This window comes from Anomaloglossus baeobatrachus, chromosome 7 (assembly GCF_048569485.1).
Source record: "Anomaloglossus baeobatrachus isolate aAnoBae1 chromosome 7, aAnoBae1.hap1, whole genome shotgun sequence".
Lineage (NCBI taxonomy): Eukaryota > Metazoa > Chordata > Amphibia > Anura > Aromobatidae > Anomaloglossus > Anomaloglossus baeobatrachus.
This window is the reverse complement of record NC_134359.1, coordinates 209,220,146-209,236,744: the sequence shown is the minus strand read 5'-3', so window position 1 is coordinate 209,236,744 and position 16,599 is coordinate 209,220,146. Positions and strand designations below refer to the sequence as shown.

At 38.4% G+C, this 16,599-nt stretch overlaps 1 long non-coding RNA gene across 1 annotated transcript in view; it reads right to left on the bottom strand.

Moving 5' to 3' along the window:
- The window catches only part of LOC142246073 (uncharacterized), a 315,969-nt gene extending 304,832 nt beyond the window's left edge, over positions 1–11,137 (bottom strand). The window contains exon 1 of the long non-coding RNA XR_012724862.1: positions 11,050–11,137. This is a non-coding gene — a long non-coding RNA (uncharacterized LOC142246073). The remainder of the gene's footprint in view (positions 1–11,049) is intronic.
- Between the last annotated feature and the right edge of the window lie 5,462 nt (positions 11,138–16,599).

Sequence of the window (16,599 nt, the reverse complement as noted above, 5' to 3'; positions counted from 1 at the left end):
GGATGGAGGAGCATGTGACCAGATTAGTCCATTAGCTTCCTCTAATTGAATAGCAGCTTTCCTATGTGTAGTAATTTTTAATTAGATGAGACTGAAATGTCATATCCATCTAATAGCATGTGCACACAAAATCATGTCCCCAACACTTTCAATAAAATAAAAGTAAAGTGGACAATCCCATTTTTTAGAAACCATGGAAAAACCTGAAAAAAAAAACAAAAAGAAAAAACAACCAGATACTGTCAAATATCATTCCACACAATTGGAAAATCTAACCCATTTACCACACAGCCTGTTTTCACCTTCATTGGAAGAAAAAAAAAGGAAACAAAGACACTGCACATGGAAAGAGGAACAAACCAAATCAATACAATATGTACAAAAAAACCTTTATTCAGTATCAGAAATACATTAGAAACAATTAAAAGTGCATGCAACAACAGTAACTCACATGTAGCAACACGGATAATGGTTCCCTGATGAAGCCGCTCTTGTGGCTATATGCGTGGGGCTTCCCATCCTGAGCTATTTATCCCCATGAGCACTATCTAACCATAATCCGTGCTGCTACATGTGAGCTAGTCTGCTAGACTATTTGTGTTTTTCTCAAATTAACGCTTTATTCCTTCTTGCCTGCTTTGTAATGCATGTAAATGGGCGTGCTGCCATTACATGTGAGCTACTTTGCTTGATTATTGGATGTTTCCTAATACTACTGCTTTATTTTTCTTGCATGTTGTGCAGTGAATGCACAAGTGCTATTTATTTTCTCCACCTACCTACATGGACATCACCTCACCATGATCTGTACCCCCATTGCATGTGAATTGTTCTGCTAGGTCATTTAAGGGTAATTTACATGCTGCGATATTGGTACCAATATCGCTAGCGACCGTACCCGCCGGTTGTGCGACACGGGCAAATTGCTGCCCGTGGCGCACATCATCGCTAACACCCATCACACGGACTTATCTTCCCTGCGACGTCGCTCTGGCCGGCGATCCGCCTCCTTTCTAACGGGGCGGTTCGTGCAGCGCCACAGCGATGTCACATGGCAGCTGTCCAATAGCAGAGGAGGGGCGGAGATGAGCGGCCGGAACATGTCACCCACCTCCTTCCTTCCTCATTGCCGGTGGACGCAGGTAAGGAGATGTTCTTCGTTCCTGTCATGTCAAACACAGCGATGTGTGCTGCCGCAGGAACGTCGAACAACATCGTACCTGCAGCAGCAACGATATTTGGGAAAGGAGCAACGTGTCAACGAGCAACGATTTTTCACATTTTTGCGCTCGTTGATCGTCACTCCTTGGTGTCACATGCTGCTATGTCGCTAACGGTGCCGGATGTGCATCACTAACGATGTGACCCCGACGATATATCGTTAGCAATGTCGCAGAGTGTAAAGCACCCTTTAGACTTTCTACCCTGTTGTGGCCCTGCTCACATATATGCTGTATTTTTATTATTTATTTTATGGTGTTCCATACTTGCCGCACAATTGACCTATTGTTGGGTGGATTCATGTCCTTTGGCATTTGTATCACAAACATGGATTCTGATATGTGTTATTCTATGTAGTGTATTTATTTATGATTGCGTATTTTCATGGTGTTTATTGCTCTCATGTGTTTTTGCTTGTGTTTTTAATTGTTTTTAATGTACTTTTGATGCTGAATAATGGATTTTTGCACATATTGTACTGATTTTGTGTGCTCCTCTTTCCATGTGAAGGGTCTTTGTTTCCTTTTTTTCCCATTGGTTATTCCACAGCACTAGGGAGCACCCAACATTTATTCATTTTTAAGTATCGCAGTGGTGAGCTCAATTTTCTTGTTTTTGTGTTCACTTTCATGACTCGGCCAATTTTTTCAATTCTGACCACTGTGAATTTATGAGCTTTTAAGTCTGGAACACTTCAATTTGTACCAGTCATTCCCCCCAAAAAAAATGTGAGACATATTGTTCTTTATGTTAGTGGTAAATTTAGGAAAATATAATATATTTTTTGTTTATTTGCGTAAAAATGAAAATTTTGCAATTTTCAATTTTTTAATTTTTATACCCTTGAACCAGAAAGTTATATCTCACAAAAGAGTTAATAAATAACATTTATCACGTCTACTTTATATCAGCACAATTTGTGGAACATTATGTTTTTTTGTTAGGAAGGTAGAAGCATACAAAGTTCATCAGCAATTTCTCATTTTTTTAAACAAAATTTACAAAAACCATTTCTTCAAGGACCACATCACATTTGAAAAGACTTTGAGAGGCCTAGGTGACAGAAAATACCCAACAATTACACCATTCTAAAAAATGCACCCCTATCAATACTCAAAATTATGCCAAAGAAGTTTATTTGCTGTTTAGGTGGTTCACAAGAACTAAAGCAATGTGTAAGCAAAAAAATAAAATTTTACTTTCACCCACATAAATGTTACTTGAGTGTCAAATTTTGCATTTTCAGAAGAGTAACAAGAAAAATGTACCATACAGTTTGTTGTGCAATTTCTCTTAACTACTCCAATACCCCGAATGTGGTGAACATCTACTGTTTGAAAGCATGGCAGGGCTCAAAAGTGAAGAAGCGCCAATTGAATTTTAGAGTGCACAATTGTCTGGGATAGATAGCGGATGCTATGTTGCATTTGGAGAGCATCCGACATACCTAAACAGATGAGATCCTTCACAAGTGACCCGTTTTAGAAATTAGACCCCTCAAGGAATTTATCTAGATTTTTGGTGAGCATCTTGAACCCTCAGGTGTACCACAGAATTTCATAATGTTGAGCTGGGGAAAAAAATATTTTTTTACCATAAAAATGTTGCTTTAACCACAAATCTTTAATTTTCACAAGGATAATAGGAGAAAATGCAATATACAATTTATTGAGCAATTTCTCTTGACTACACTGATACTTTATAAGTTGTGAAAACCTACTGTTTGGGTACACAGCAGTGCTCGTAAGAAGGAGTGCTATTTGACTTTTTGAACCCAAAATTGGCTGAAATCTTTAGTGGACACCATGTCGCATTTAGAGTGCCCTTGATGTGACTTAACACTGGAGTTCCCCCACAAGTGACCCTATTTTGGAAACTAGAACCCTCAGGGAATTTATATATATATATGTGTGGTAAGCAACTTGAACCCCCCCAGGTGCTTCACAGAATTTTATAACGTTGAGCAGTGAAAATGAAAAAATACATTTTTAACCATAAAAATATTACTATAACCTCAAATTTTTGGATAATTTGATGTGCAATTTTTCCTGACTATGCCAATACTCCATATGTTGTTGAAAACTACTTTTTTAGGCATGGTACAAAGAGAAGAAGGGAACAAGCCCATTATTTGAGTTTATATTTAGTTGGAATAGTTTGCGGGTGACCTGTCACATTAGGATAGCCCCAAAAGTTCCATAACATCAGAAGCCCCCCACATGTGACCCCATTTTACAAACTGCACCCTCAATGAATTATTTTAGGGGTGCAGAAAGCATATTGACACTATAAATATGTCACACAATTTTATACTATTGGACGATGAACAAAAAATAATTACATTTTTACCTCTAAAATTATGTTTTAACCCCAGATTTCCAATGTTCCCAGTGGGAAAAGGTCCATAATGTGTTACACAATTTCTCCTGAATGTGGCAATACATGTAACTGTAAAGTAGTGTTTGGCTGCACTAATTTCAAAATTCAAATAGAGCTCCTTCCCTTCCAAGCCTTATCACAAACTGTAGTTGTCCACATACGCGGTATTAGTGTACTCAGAGAAATTATTTAACAAATTATATGGCCCATTTTCTCCTGTTACCCTTATAAAAATGAAAAATATGAAACAAAAGAAATACTTCATGTGGGAAAAAGTAAAATTGCAATTTTTAATATTCACATTGCTTTAGTTGTTGTGAAGCACTTAAAGGTTAATAAACTTATTGAATGTAGTTTGAGCACTTTGAGGAGAGAGGTTTTTTTTAAATATCACGTTTTGGCATTTTCTGTCACATTAAGGCCCCGTTATACGCAACGACATCGCTAACGAGATATTGTTGGGGTCACGGAATTCGTGACGCACATCCAGCCTCGTTAGTGACGTCGTTGCATGTGACACAAACGAGCGACCACTAACGATCAAAAATAGTCACCTAATCGTTGATCGTTGACACGTCGTTCATATCCCAAATATTGTTGCTGGTGCTGGACACAGGCTGTTCGTCGTTTCTGAGGCAGCACACATCGCTACGTGTGACACCCCGGGAACGACGAACAACAACGTACCTGTCTCCTGCCGACAACAAGGTGCGCGTTTCGTTAATGCCGCTGGTCTCCGCCCCCCCGCTTCTATTGGCGGGCCGCTGTGTGACGTGATTTGCCCGTGATGCACAAACTACGGGGTCGGGTGCTTTCATGAGGGACATCGCTAGCGATGTCGCTACGTGTAAAGCAGCCTTAAGACCCTGAAAGTCACTTCAAATTTGATGTGGTCCTAAAAATTTTGTTTTTGCATATTTTGCTGGAAAAATCAGAATTGATAATAAACGTTTAACCTTTCTAATGTTATAACAAAAAATGTTTAAAATGGTGCTTATATAAACTTGATATTTTGCAATATTATCAGAGTTGGAAAATTTAGCATGGTCAGGAAGGTGAAAACAGACTTGGGAGAGAAGCAATAAAGTGTAGTTATGTATTAGGGAAGTTCCATGTACAGTGTATACAGTCATATGAAAAAGTTTGGGTACCCCTATTAATATTAACCTTTTTTCTTTATAACAATTTGGGGTTTTGCAACAGCTATTTCAGTTTCATATATCTAATAACTGATGGACTCAGTAATATTTCTGGATTAAAATGAGGTTTATTGTACTAACAGAAAATGTGCAATCCGCATTTAAACAAAATTTGACCGGTGCAAAAGTATGGGCACCTCAACATAAAAGGTACATTAATATTTTGTAGATCCTCCATTTGCAAAAATAACAGCCTCTAGTCACTTCCTGTAGCTTTTAATGAGTTCCTGGATCCTGGATGAAGGTATATTTGACCATTCCTGTTTACAAAACAATTCCAGTTCAGTTAAGTTTGATGGTCGCCAAGCATGGACAGCACGCTTCAAATCCTCGCACAGATTTTCAATGATATTCAGGTCTGGGGACTGGGATGGCCATTCCAGAACATTGTAATTGTTCCTCTGCATGAATGCCTGAGTAAATTTGGCGTGGTGATTTGGATCATTGTCTTGCTGAAATATCCATCCCCTGCGTAACTTTAACTTCATCACTGATTCTTGCACATTATTGTCAAGAATCTGCTGATACTGAATTGAATCCATGCGACCCTCAACTTCAACAAGATTCCCCGTGCCGGCATTGGCCACACAGCCCCAAAGCATGATGGAACCTCCACCAAATTTTACTGTGGGTAGCAAGTGCTTTTCTTGGAATTCCATGTTTTTTTGCCTCCATGCATAACGCCTTTTTGTATGACCAAACAACTCAATCTTTGTTTCATCAGTCCACAGGACCTTCTTCCAAAATGTAACTGGCTTGTCCAAATGTGCTTTTGCATACCTCAGGCGACTCTGTTTGTGGCGTGTTTGCAGAAACGGCTTCCTTCGCATCCCTCTCCCTTACAGCTTCTCCTTGTGCAACGTGCGCTGTATTGTTGACCGATGCACATTGACACCATCTGCAGCAAGATGAAGCTGCAGGTCTTTGGAGGTGGTCTGTGGATTGTCCTTGACTGTTCTCACCATTCTTCTTCTCTGCCTTTCTGATATTTTTCTTGGCCTGCCACTTCTGGGCTTAACAAGAACTGTACCTGTGTTCTTCCATTTCCTTACTATGTTCCTCACAGTGGAAACTGACAGTTTAAATCTCTGAGACAACTTTTTGTATCCTTCCCCTGAACAACTATGTTGAATAATCTTTGTTTTCAGATCATTTGAGAGTTGTTTTGAGGAGCCCATGATGCCACTCTTCATAGGAGATTCAAATAGGAGAACAAACTGCAAGTGGCCACCTTAAATACCTTTTCTCATGATTGGATACACCTTCCTATGAAGATCAAAGCTCAATGATGTTACAAAACCAATTTAGTGCTTTAGTAAGTCAGTAAAAAGTAGTTAGGAGTGTTCAAATCAAGAAATTGATAAGGGTGCCCATTCTTTTGCACCGGTCAAATTTTGTTTAAATGCGGAATGCACATTTTCTGTTAGTACAATAAACCTCATTTCAATCCAGAAATATTACTGAGTCCATCAGTTATTAGTTATATGAAACTGATATAGCTGTTGCAAAAACCCAAATTGTTATAAAGAAAAAAGGTTAACATTAATAGGGGTGCCCAAACTTTTTCATATGACTGTAGTTGTGTTTTCAGTGAAGAATTTGCAGCTTATTTAGATTTTTGTTTGCACCAAAATGGCTAGTTTTTGTCTGTCATTTTAGGGCTCCCAATATTGAAATTTTTATGTTCATTCATTTTGCACTCAGGGTAATTTTGCAGATCAGCCTAAGGGCTTATGCGCACGTCGCGTAATTGCATGCATTTTCACTGCGTAATGCACTGCAGCATAAATGCATGCATCCTGCGTCCCCTACACAATCTATGTAGATTGTGCATGAGATGTGCGTACAATGCTTTTATGAACGCAGCGATTTGGGTGCTAAAATTTTGACTCAAATCCGTGCGTTCCTAAAAGCAGCATATCAATTATTTCTGCATTCTGGATGCAGCTCCCACTCTGTCTATGGTTGGGCAGCAGCCAAAGCGCATGAAATCGGCTTTTTTAACAAAAAAACTGCATTCATTATGCAGTCTTTCTGTAGCGATTTGACACGCACATGTGCTGTCAAATCGCTGCAGAAGATTATGCAGTTACGTGCACATGAGCCTTAAAGATGAATCCCATGGCAATCCAGTGTGTAATTTCCTTTTGGTAAAGGCCATAAAAATTACCATACTGAACACGCAGACAAAGAAAGGCCCATATTTCTAGAACTGCTTGGCCAACTTAAAAAAGAAAATAGAATACTCGGGGTGAAACAGGACAAAAATACCAGCAAAAACTCGCCATTTTTGACATGTTGAGAGGTCCAGACTATTTTCCTGTTTTGTCATTCAATTTTTTTTATCATGCAATATAATAAAAACAAGGAAAAAAAACCTTTGTGGGATGGAACAGTAAATAAAAAAAAACATTTTTTGAGCTAGCTACAGTGAAGGAAATAATTATTTGATCCCTTGCTGATTTTTTAAGTTTGCCCATTGACAAAGACATGAGCAGTCTAGAGTTTTAAGGGTAAGTAAATTTTAATAGTGAGTGATGGAATATCCAAAATAAAATCCAGAAAATCACATTGTATAAATTATAGAAATTTATTTGTATTTTGCTGAGAGAAATAAGTATTTGGTCCCCTACCAACCATTAGGAGTTCTGGCTCCTACAGACCAGTCATACGCTCCTAATCAACTCGTTACCTGCATTACAGACACCTGTCTTAAATTGTTACCTGTATAAAAGTCTCCTGTCCACAGACTCAATTAATCAGTCAGACTCTAACCTCTACAACATGGGCAAGACCAAAGAGCTTTCCAAGGATGTCAGGGACAAGATCATAGACCTGCACAAGGCTGGAATGGGCTACAAAACCATAAGCAAAATGCTGGGTGAGAAGGAGACAACTGATGTGAAATAGTAAGAAAATGGAAGAAATACAAAATGAGTGTCAATCAACATCGATCAGGGGACCATGCAAAATCTCACCTTAATCTCACCAGGATCTCAATCACTTCAATCTCACCAGGATCATGAGGAAGTTGCGATATCAGCCTAAAACTACATGGTGGAACTTGTTAATGATCTCAAGGCAGCTGGGCCCACTATCACCAAGAAAACCATTGGTAACACATTACGTCATAATGGATTAATATGCTGCAGTGCCACAAAGTTCTACTGCTCAAGAAGGCACATGAGCAGCCAGCCTGTCTAAAGTTTTCCAAGGAACACCTGGATGCTTCTGAGAGTAATTGGGAGAAGGTGCTGTGGTCAGATGAGACAAAAATTGAGCTCTTTGGCCTTAACCCAACTCGCCGTGTTTGGAGGAAAAGAAATGCTGTCTATGACCCAAAGAACACCATCCCCACTATCAAGCATGGAGGTGGAAACATTATGTTTTGAGGGTGTTTCTCTGCTAAGGGCAAAGGACTACGTCACAGCATCAATGGGACAATGGATGGAGCCATGTACCATAAACTCCTGAGTGACAACGTCCTTCCCTTCCAGGACATTAAAAATGGGCCGTGACTGGGTCTTCAAGCATGACAATGACCCAAAACATGCAGCCAAGGAAACAAAAGAGTGGATAAAAAAAGCACATTAAGGTCATAGAGTGCCCTAGCCATTCTCCAGACCTTAATCCAATAGACAAATTATGAAAGGAGATGAAGCTCCGAGTTTACAGCCTCAAAATCTTAATGATTTAGAGATGATCTGCAAATAGGAGTGGACCAAAATTCCTCCTGACATGTGCTCAAACCTCATCATCAACTACAAAAAACATCTGACTGCTATGCTTGCCAACAAGGATTTTGCCACCAAGTATTAAGTCTTGTTAGCCAGAGGGATCAAATACTTATTTCTCTCAGCAAAATGCAAATAAATGTATATAATTTATATAATATGATTTCCTGGATTTTATTTTGGATATTCTATCTCCCACTGTTCAAATTAACCTCCCCTTAAAATTATAGACTGTTCATGACTCTGTCAGTGTTCAAACATACAAAACCAGCAAGGGATCAAATAATTATTTCCTTCACTATATATTAGCCATAGCTTCAGGATAGGTTCATTGTTATAATATAGTTTATACCGTGTATGGCGATTCTGAGCTCACTCCATTGATCCCTCCATTGTTCCTGAAGAATAACAATTTTTTTTTCTCTTTATGGCCATTTCGATTGGGGTTTAAATGCAGCAAAAAGATACGCTATGGACAACCTTCATAAAATTTTGTACAGCACTTTGCCTTTTGGTGTTTTTTTTCAGTTTGAAGGTAACTATAATGTTTAACTAAACACAGTAAGGAAAATGTATGTATACATTGCTATAAAACAACCACAAAGATGCATAAAGAAGGTGGAATGGGTATTATTTTTTTAAATGCATTTTAAAAATCGGAAAAATTTTGAGTGAGGGGAAAATCAATGCTTTAACCTACCACTGTTTCAGTCCCATGAACTGAAACAATATACTTTTTGCCTGTTCATAGAGTCATTTCTATGTGCTATTTTCTACTTGTTGGAAAAAAGCAATAACAATATTATATTTTTTCTTTACAGAGATAGAACATATGTTAAAAAGTCATTTGTACAAGTGCAGTGTTGCTGGAGGTAGGACCTATAGGGACAGAACATGACTTCAAACTTTGAATCATTTAGTTTGTGTCCATTGTACATCCTTTGCATAAGGCTCAGGTTTTGACCCTGATAGAGCTTAATCAGACCAATATTGAATGGGCACCAGAACAGAAACTTACATATAATATTGTGATTGGAGATGAACGCACCCAAACTTTAAATTATGATAGGACCTTTAGAAGTGCCACATTAGTGCGAAATGGTCACTGTTGTCCGAGGCTTCGGTTCCCCCTCCATGCACTACATGTCACCCGTGTTTGCACAATAAAGAAGACTTGATCTCATCCCTCGGTGAGTTGCTGCTTTTTTCTTTTTTCCTGTGTTGGATCTGAATTTTTGCACTGCTGTCTGATTTTGATCGTGCAGCACCGGGGCAGGTGTCCCATGCCCACCATAGTGGTCTTGTTCCTTAGACCAGTGTGAAGCTGATTATTGCTCATCTGTGGTTCCCAGTTTTTTCTCTCCATATTAGAACCTTATATATATAATTTTGTGATTTGAGATGAACAAACCCGAACTGTAAAATATAATATTTGTACTGAACATGGACTTTACAATAAAATCAGTGTTCGAGTTTGAAATTAGAGGGCTTTATATATGCAAACTATTTGAGTGAGCATTGCTGTGCTCGGGTACACTAGGTGTTTGGCCCATTACAAGCCGCTTGCAATATTTGAATGGATTGCACTGGGGGTAAAATCAGTATTATCGAATGTAATGTGCACAAAGAAAAAAAATGAAAAAGCCCTTCCCTTCCCCGGAAATGATATGTTTATGGCTGGTTGTATGTGGGCGGAGACCTAAACTGCCCAATCAGTGACTTCCAATGATATTCAGGTCATGTTCGAGTCCAGAACATAACTTTATCTAAAGTCAGGCTGAACGGGCACAACCTGAATTTCCACAGGTCCGCTCATTTCTAGGTGTGATCTGATGTCTTTGATGCAGAAACTTATGCAGGTAGAAAATGATCCCGCTGCAAAGAAAGGGATCCATTCCTCCCATCAGTTTCCATGTGTCACTCTTGTAACACACTGTATAGACTTGATGCAGCTTTGGTTATAAATGAACCCGCTTAAGTCATGCTCAATGCTCTCCTCACAGTCTCTGCACTAAATATAACACATTCTACCAGATTCTCATGAACCTTTCTACTAAGCTATTATAAATATCAATAATGCCTTGAAATCTCCATATTAGAAAGCATTTGTTTAAGGTAATGTGCCAATATGTTGTATTGCATATGTTATACATGTAATACCGAAGACGACAAGTGTTGAATTTCATGATTACACTATAATTTTCTTTACAGTTATAATTTGTAACATGTAAATTGTTATTTTTTTTCTTTAAAAAAACTTGTATTGTTAACCATTGAACATTTTGTACTTCTGGGTATAATGATTCAGATAATTCTGTGGAAATAATAAGAAACATACTATGGCAGACTTTACTGTTCTATTAAGTAAAAAGTCCATAACAAGAAATCAGTTCAATTTACTATTAAGGTCTCAAGGATTTTAAGCCCTGCAGCCGATAGCTGTCTATATATAGCATTCCTCATCCAAATGTATGGTATTTGCTATGTATACGTTTTCAGCTGAAGCTGTAAATTACCTGGAATTGTACTGCAGTGACCACAGGGAATCCTGAGCAATCTTCATCTTCTGATGGTTGAAAATGTCCAAATTACTTGTGTACAGTAGGTGTCTGCACTGCAGTAGGAATGGCTGCAGTGCAGATACATTTTCCACAGGATAGCACCAACCATGGAGAGAATAAAACTGGTCACTTTTCATTGTCATTAAAAGGAAATAAACACCGCTTGCCGTCTAAATGGTATATGGACAGCTCTGCCTGTTGATTCACATATTGAGATTTCACTTGTGCATTTGATCATAAATATAATGATAACTGCTATTTATTTTTCTGTTTTATGTGGGATATTAACTATTTTACTTTTCCTTACTGTTTAGCTTTTTTTCTGCTTTTAGAAATACAAAGTGAGCAGAAATATAATTAATTAATTTTGTGTTGAAGCCACATAAGTATAAATTATAAATCCCAAATAATCTTTTGTCTATTACACAGCGATTTTGGTGACAACAATGTCTGAACAGTTTTATGTTAAGTTTATGGTGCTGATTAAGAATATGACTTTGATTTTGCCAGATTGGCTCTAATTTTTGAGATATTTAATACTTAAAGGGAACCTGTCAGGTGCAATATGCACCCAGAGCCACGAGCAGTTCTAGGTGCATATTGCCATTCCCTGCCTAACCGTCCCTGTATACACTAGCATAGATAAAGAGATCTTTAGAAATAGTATTTCTAAAGATCTTATATCTCATGCTAATGAGCGTGGGGACTAGTTCCGAGAGTGTTATATCCCCCAACTAGTCCACCCTCTTAGCATGTTAGTACGCCCACAGGGGCATACTAACATGCTATTCAATTCAGCATCACTAGTGGTGATGTGCATACCTGTGTTTGCTGTGACTGGGATTCTGAATGCCCAGCACTTCCAGTCATGCACAGTATGAAGCCGGGTGAATATGTCCTGGCTTCAAAGAGGTCTACTCATCAAGACTGGAACTGCCAGGCATTCAGAAGCACCGTCACAGCGAACACAGGTACGCGCTGGTGATGCTAAATTGAATAGCATGTTAGTACACCCCTGTGAGCATACTAACATGCTAAGAGGGTGGACTAGTCGGGAGATATACCCTTGGGACTAGTCTCCGCACTCATTAGCATAAAATAAAAGATCTTTAGAAATACTTTTTCTAAAGATCTCTTTATCTATGCTAGTGTATACAGGGATTTTAAAGCAGGGATTAGCAATATTATATTAGATTTTATGACAGGGTGTTGATCCAGGGAACTAGTCTGATTGCCGTATGTGGAGTCAGGAAGGAATTTTTTTCCCCATTGGAGCTTATTTGACACATTGGGGTTTTTTTGCCTTCCTCTGGATCAACATGTTAGGCTACGGGTTGAACTAGATGGACTTAGAGTCTCCCTTCAACCTTAAAAACTATGAAACTATGAAACTATGAATATACACCCAGAACTGCTCATGGTTCTGGGTGCATATTGCACCTGACAGGCTCCCTTTATTTAATAAATTAATGCAACATGATTGAAAAGCATTCAGAGTTGCAAACATATTATTTTTTATTACAGCTAGTAAGTAAACAGTCTAAAATCATAAAAATAAAATAGATTACAAATATTTAACACTGGCAGGAAAAAGTTATGAATGATGTCATTAATTGATACAACATTAATTAGTTTATTGTCATTAATGTCAATGCTTCAAAAAATGCTGTTCATGCAATTTCCTCCTATGTGTGTCATCAGGACAATCACATTGGAGATGCCACAGTAGTCTGCCATCATGTGTGTGTCCTGTTGTCATCATGTGTGTGTCCCATCTGCCATCATGTCTGTGTCTCATCTGCCATCATGTGTGTGTCCCATCTTCCATTATGTGTATGTCCCATTGCCATCATGTGTGTGTTCCATCTTCTTTGAAGTCTGTCCTCCACCTTCATATCCTGGTGGAACCTCTCGCCTTGTTCCTCGCTGATGTCTCCCAGATTTTCTGGAGATCTGTTTCAGTGGCTATGGAGATAGTGCATCTTTATGCTTTATACTCCTAACTTTCTGAAATTAATGATCATATCTTACACCAATTCTTCATAATTGTCTGCTTTGTGATTACCCAAATAGTTCTTCACAACAGAGACAAATTTCTTTCAGGCCAAAACCTCAGTGTAATTCATGGTCAAATTGGAATCGTTCATGTCCTGCCTGATAATTCAGGAATCGTGGCGTAAAATTTTCCAAATTCATAACCACAGCACGGGGCTGACAATCACATGCTTTCCGCAGATTGGTCTCTTGTCCATGATCCCCAGAGATCAAGCAAGGTCTTCTCCGTCATTTTGTTGCCGCAACCAGAGCAATCATCCCAAGAAAGTGGAAGTCGGGCGTAACCCCGAAAATTCTGGAGTGGTTGACGGAAATGGATCACATTTGCAGGATGGAGAAACTATTCTCCCTCTCTGAGCTCCAGCTGAGCAAGTTTTTCAGCTCTTGGATGTCGTGGCTTCTATTTAGAGAATTCGCTGATTTCGAGGTAATCCTTTCCTCTTAGGAACCAATCGCTTAATTTTTGCTCGGTTCATGCTGAGAGGTGGAGTGTAGACCTCCTTAAATCAGTTGTGTTCCAAGGGAGACCAAAAGTCCCTCCTTCTGCCCCCCCTTCTGTCCCCCCCTTTTCTTCTCTTTCTTTTTCTGATTTGTATTTCCTCTCATTTGAATTCTTTTTTGCTTCTTTTTAACATTCTTTTCTCTTTCCAGTTTTTATTAATCTAAATTTAGTGCTTCAGAAATCAACGTTCTTATTGCCATTGACTCATTACCTAAGTCCACATGGAGAATTGTGTGCACTTGATCTCTTATTGCGATTGTCTTTATTTACTCAATATGTGGAAATATTCATGCACAAACTGAAAATATGCCACTATATAGAGTTACTTATACTTGATTTTGTATATTTTCTCCTTTTCAATAAACATTTTTTAAAAAAAATTGGAATCGTTCATTAGTTTACAAATATGAGGACCATAAAAGATTCCAAATTTTAGTTTTTCAGTGCTTAGTCCAGGGAATGATCTACAAATGTACTTAAAGTAATTAACCGATTTGTCAAAGCCCTAACACCAATCAACCACTGATGTTCATGATAACAAATTTCTGTAATAACATTTTACATTTCCATATTCTCCTTTAAGTTTTGTTGAGTGAGCAATAGAAAAAGATGCATAAGGGTTAACAATGTGCAAGACAACACATTTCAAGTTCCTAAAGGACCTGCCTATAAAAACTGCCAGTCCTCATGTCAATATTCCATTGGTCCCATTTGAAGTACAATTCCTGGGATATCATTGTACAAGTTTTCCTCTTGGTTGAAATATACGAGAAGTACAAAAAATAAGCCCTCATATGGCAAGATGGATGGAAAAATAAAAAAGTTACGGCTCTCAGAAGAAGGGAAGCAAAAAAAATGAAAAAAATGGAAAATCGCACAGGGTGACGGGGTTAAGCGGAAGCAGATGATACAGTATTCTTATGGGTGCTTTACACGCTGCGACATCGCTAACGATATATCGTCGTGGTCACGGTGTTTGTGAAACACATCCGGCGCTGTTAGCGACATCGCAGTGTGTGACTCCAAGGAGCAACGAACAACGATCGCAAAAGTGTTAAAAATCGTTGATCGTTGACACGTCGCTCCTTTCCATAATATCGTTGCTGCTGCAGGTACGATGTTGTTCGTTGTTCCTGCGGCACCACACATTGCTATGTGTGACACCGTAGGAACGACGAACATCTCCTTACCTGCGTCCACCGGCAATGAGGAAGGAAGGAGGTGGGCGGGATGTTACGTCCCGCTCATCTTCGCCCCTCCTCTGCTATTGGGCGGCCGCTTAGTGACGCCGCAGTGACGTCGCTATGACGCCGAACACATCTCCCTCTTGAAGGAGGGAGTGTTCGGCGGTCACAGCGATGTTGCTGACAAGGTATGTGTGTGTGACGCTGCTGTAGCGATAATGTTCGCTACGGCAGCGATCACCAAATGTCGCAAGAACGACGGGGGTGGGTGCTATCGCGCACGACATGGCTAGCTATCACTAGCGATGTCACAGCATGTAAAGCACTCTTTAGAGTTTGTTAACCTTTGCAGTTACGTAGTTTGCACTGAATAACCTGTCTTGTTCTGTTTCTCCAATAATCCTCCATGTTGTAATGATGAACATTGTTCCAAGTAATACAGTTCCCTCTATGGCAGAGATTTATCAATCTAAATGTACGAGAATTCTGGGGTATTTTGCACCAAATACTTGGTGCACCATATTTATTATGTCAGGTTACTTTGGGAACATCTGCGTGACAAGATGGTGTGGGCCCCACTGAAAATGGTCATTATTTAAAAAAAAAAAAGAAAAAAAATTAGAGTAGCCTAAAACCTAACATCCATATGGAAAAAAAACACCTGAATTGTGATACATAGTTATGTCACACAGTAAGACAACTAAAAGCTGCTGTGAACATACCCTACAAAGACTAAAACATACTCCAGATTTATCAAACAGCATAAACCACCATGATAAATCTGGAGCATTATTGTAGTGTCTACTCTATGTTTGTATTGTGTAAGACTTAGCATTGATAAATTTACCAGATTGTCAGACTGATGATGTATATACTGAAATAAATATATATATATATATATATATATATATATATATATATAAAAATATATACTGTATATACAGTATGTGTGTATATACAAAAACATTATTGTAAAATAGTCCAAGATAATTATTTTGAGGGTTCAGAAATTATTTATTTTTCACATGAAATATAAAGGTTTTTTCCTTTCTCTGATTATTGTGTTTATGAACTTTATGTATCCATGATAACTTTGTGTCTAAGTGCAAAGTCAATTTAAAGACAATTATAAGCCATGAAATGCTCCTCTGAGAATTGAAAAACGCATATGATTTCTTCGTAGAGAAAGATGACAGGAGCTCTAGTGCTATCTATTTGTCTATTGGCTCTAAGGCTATGTTCATACGTTGCATTATTGCTGCATTTTAATGCACTTTTTTGCATGTTTTTTTTTTTTTTCATTTTATGGAAATGAATGCAAATAAAAAGCTTCTTTTTACAGTACCTGTAAAAGCTATGAGAGTTAAGAATCTCATGCACAGACACAACTGTTTTTTTCCTGCGATTTTTACAGAAGCTGCATGTCAATTCTTTAGCATTTTTGCTGCTTTTTCCACCATTAAAAGCAATGAGAGTGCAAAAATGCAGATGCGTTTTTAGCAGCATTTCTGGTGCTTTTCTGGTGATGAAACTAACTTTATTTAAACACTTACTGTACACAAATGACACAGTAAAAAACAGCAAAAAATGCAGCAAAAAAATGAAGCAAAAAAGCAGCAAAAACACAGCTTTTTTTACTGCCAATACAGCAGGTTTTGTTGCAGAAAATAAAATCCAGCAAAAATGCAACATGTGATCCAATCTTGTGATAACATCACAGTTGCGGAGGAGTGGGGGAAGGAGCACTTTTTCCCTCTCTTCTAT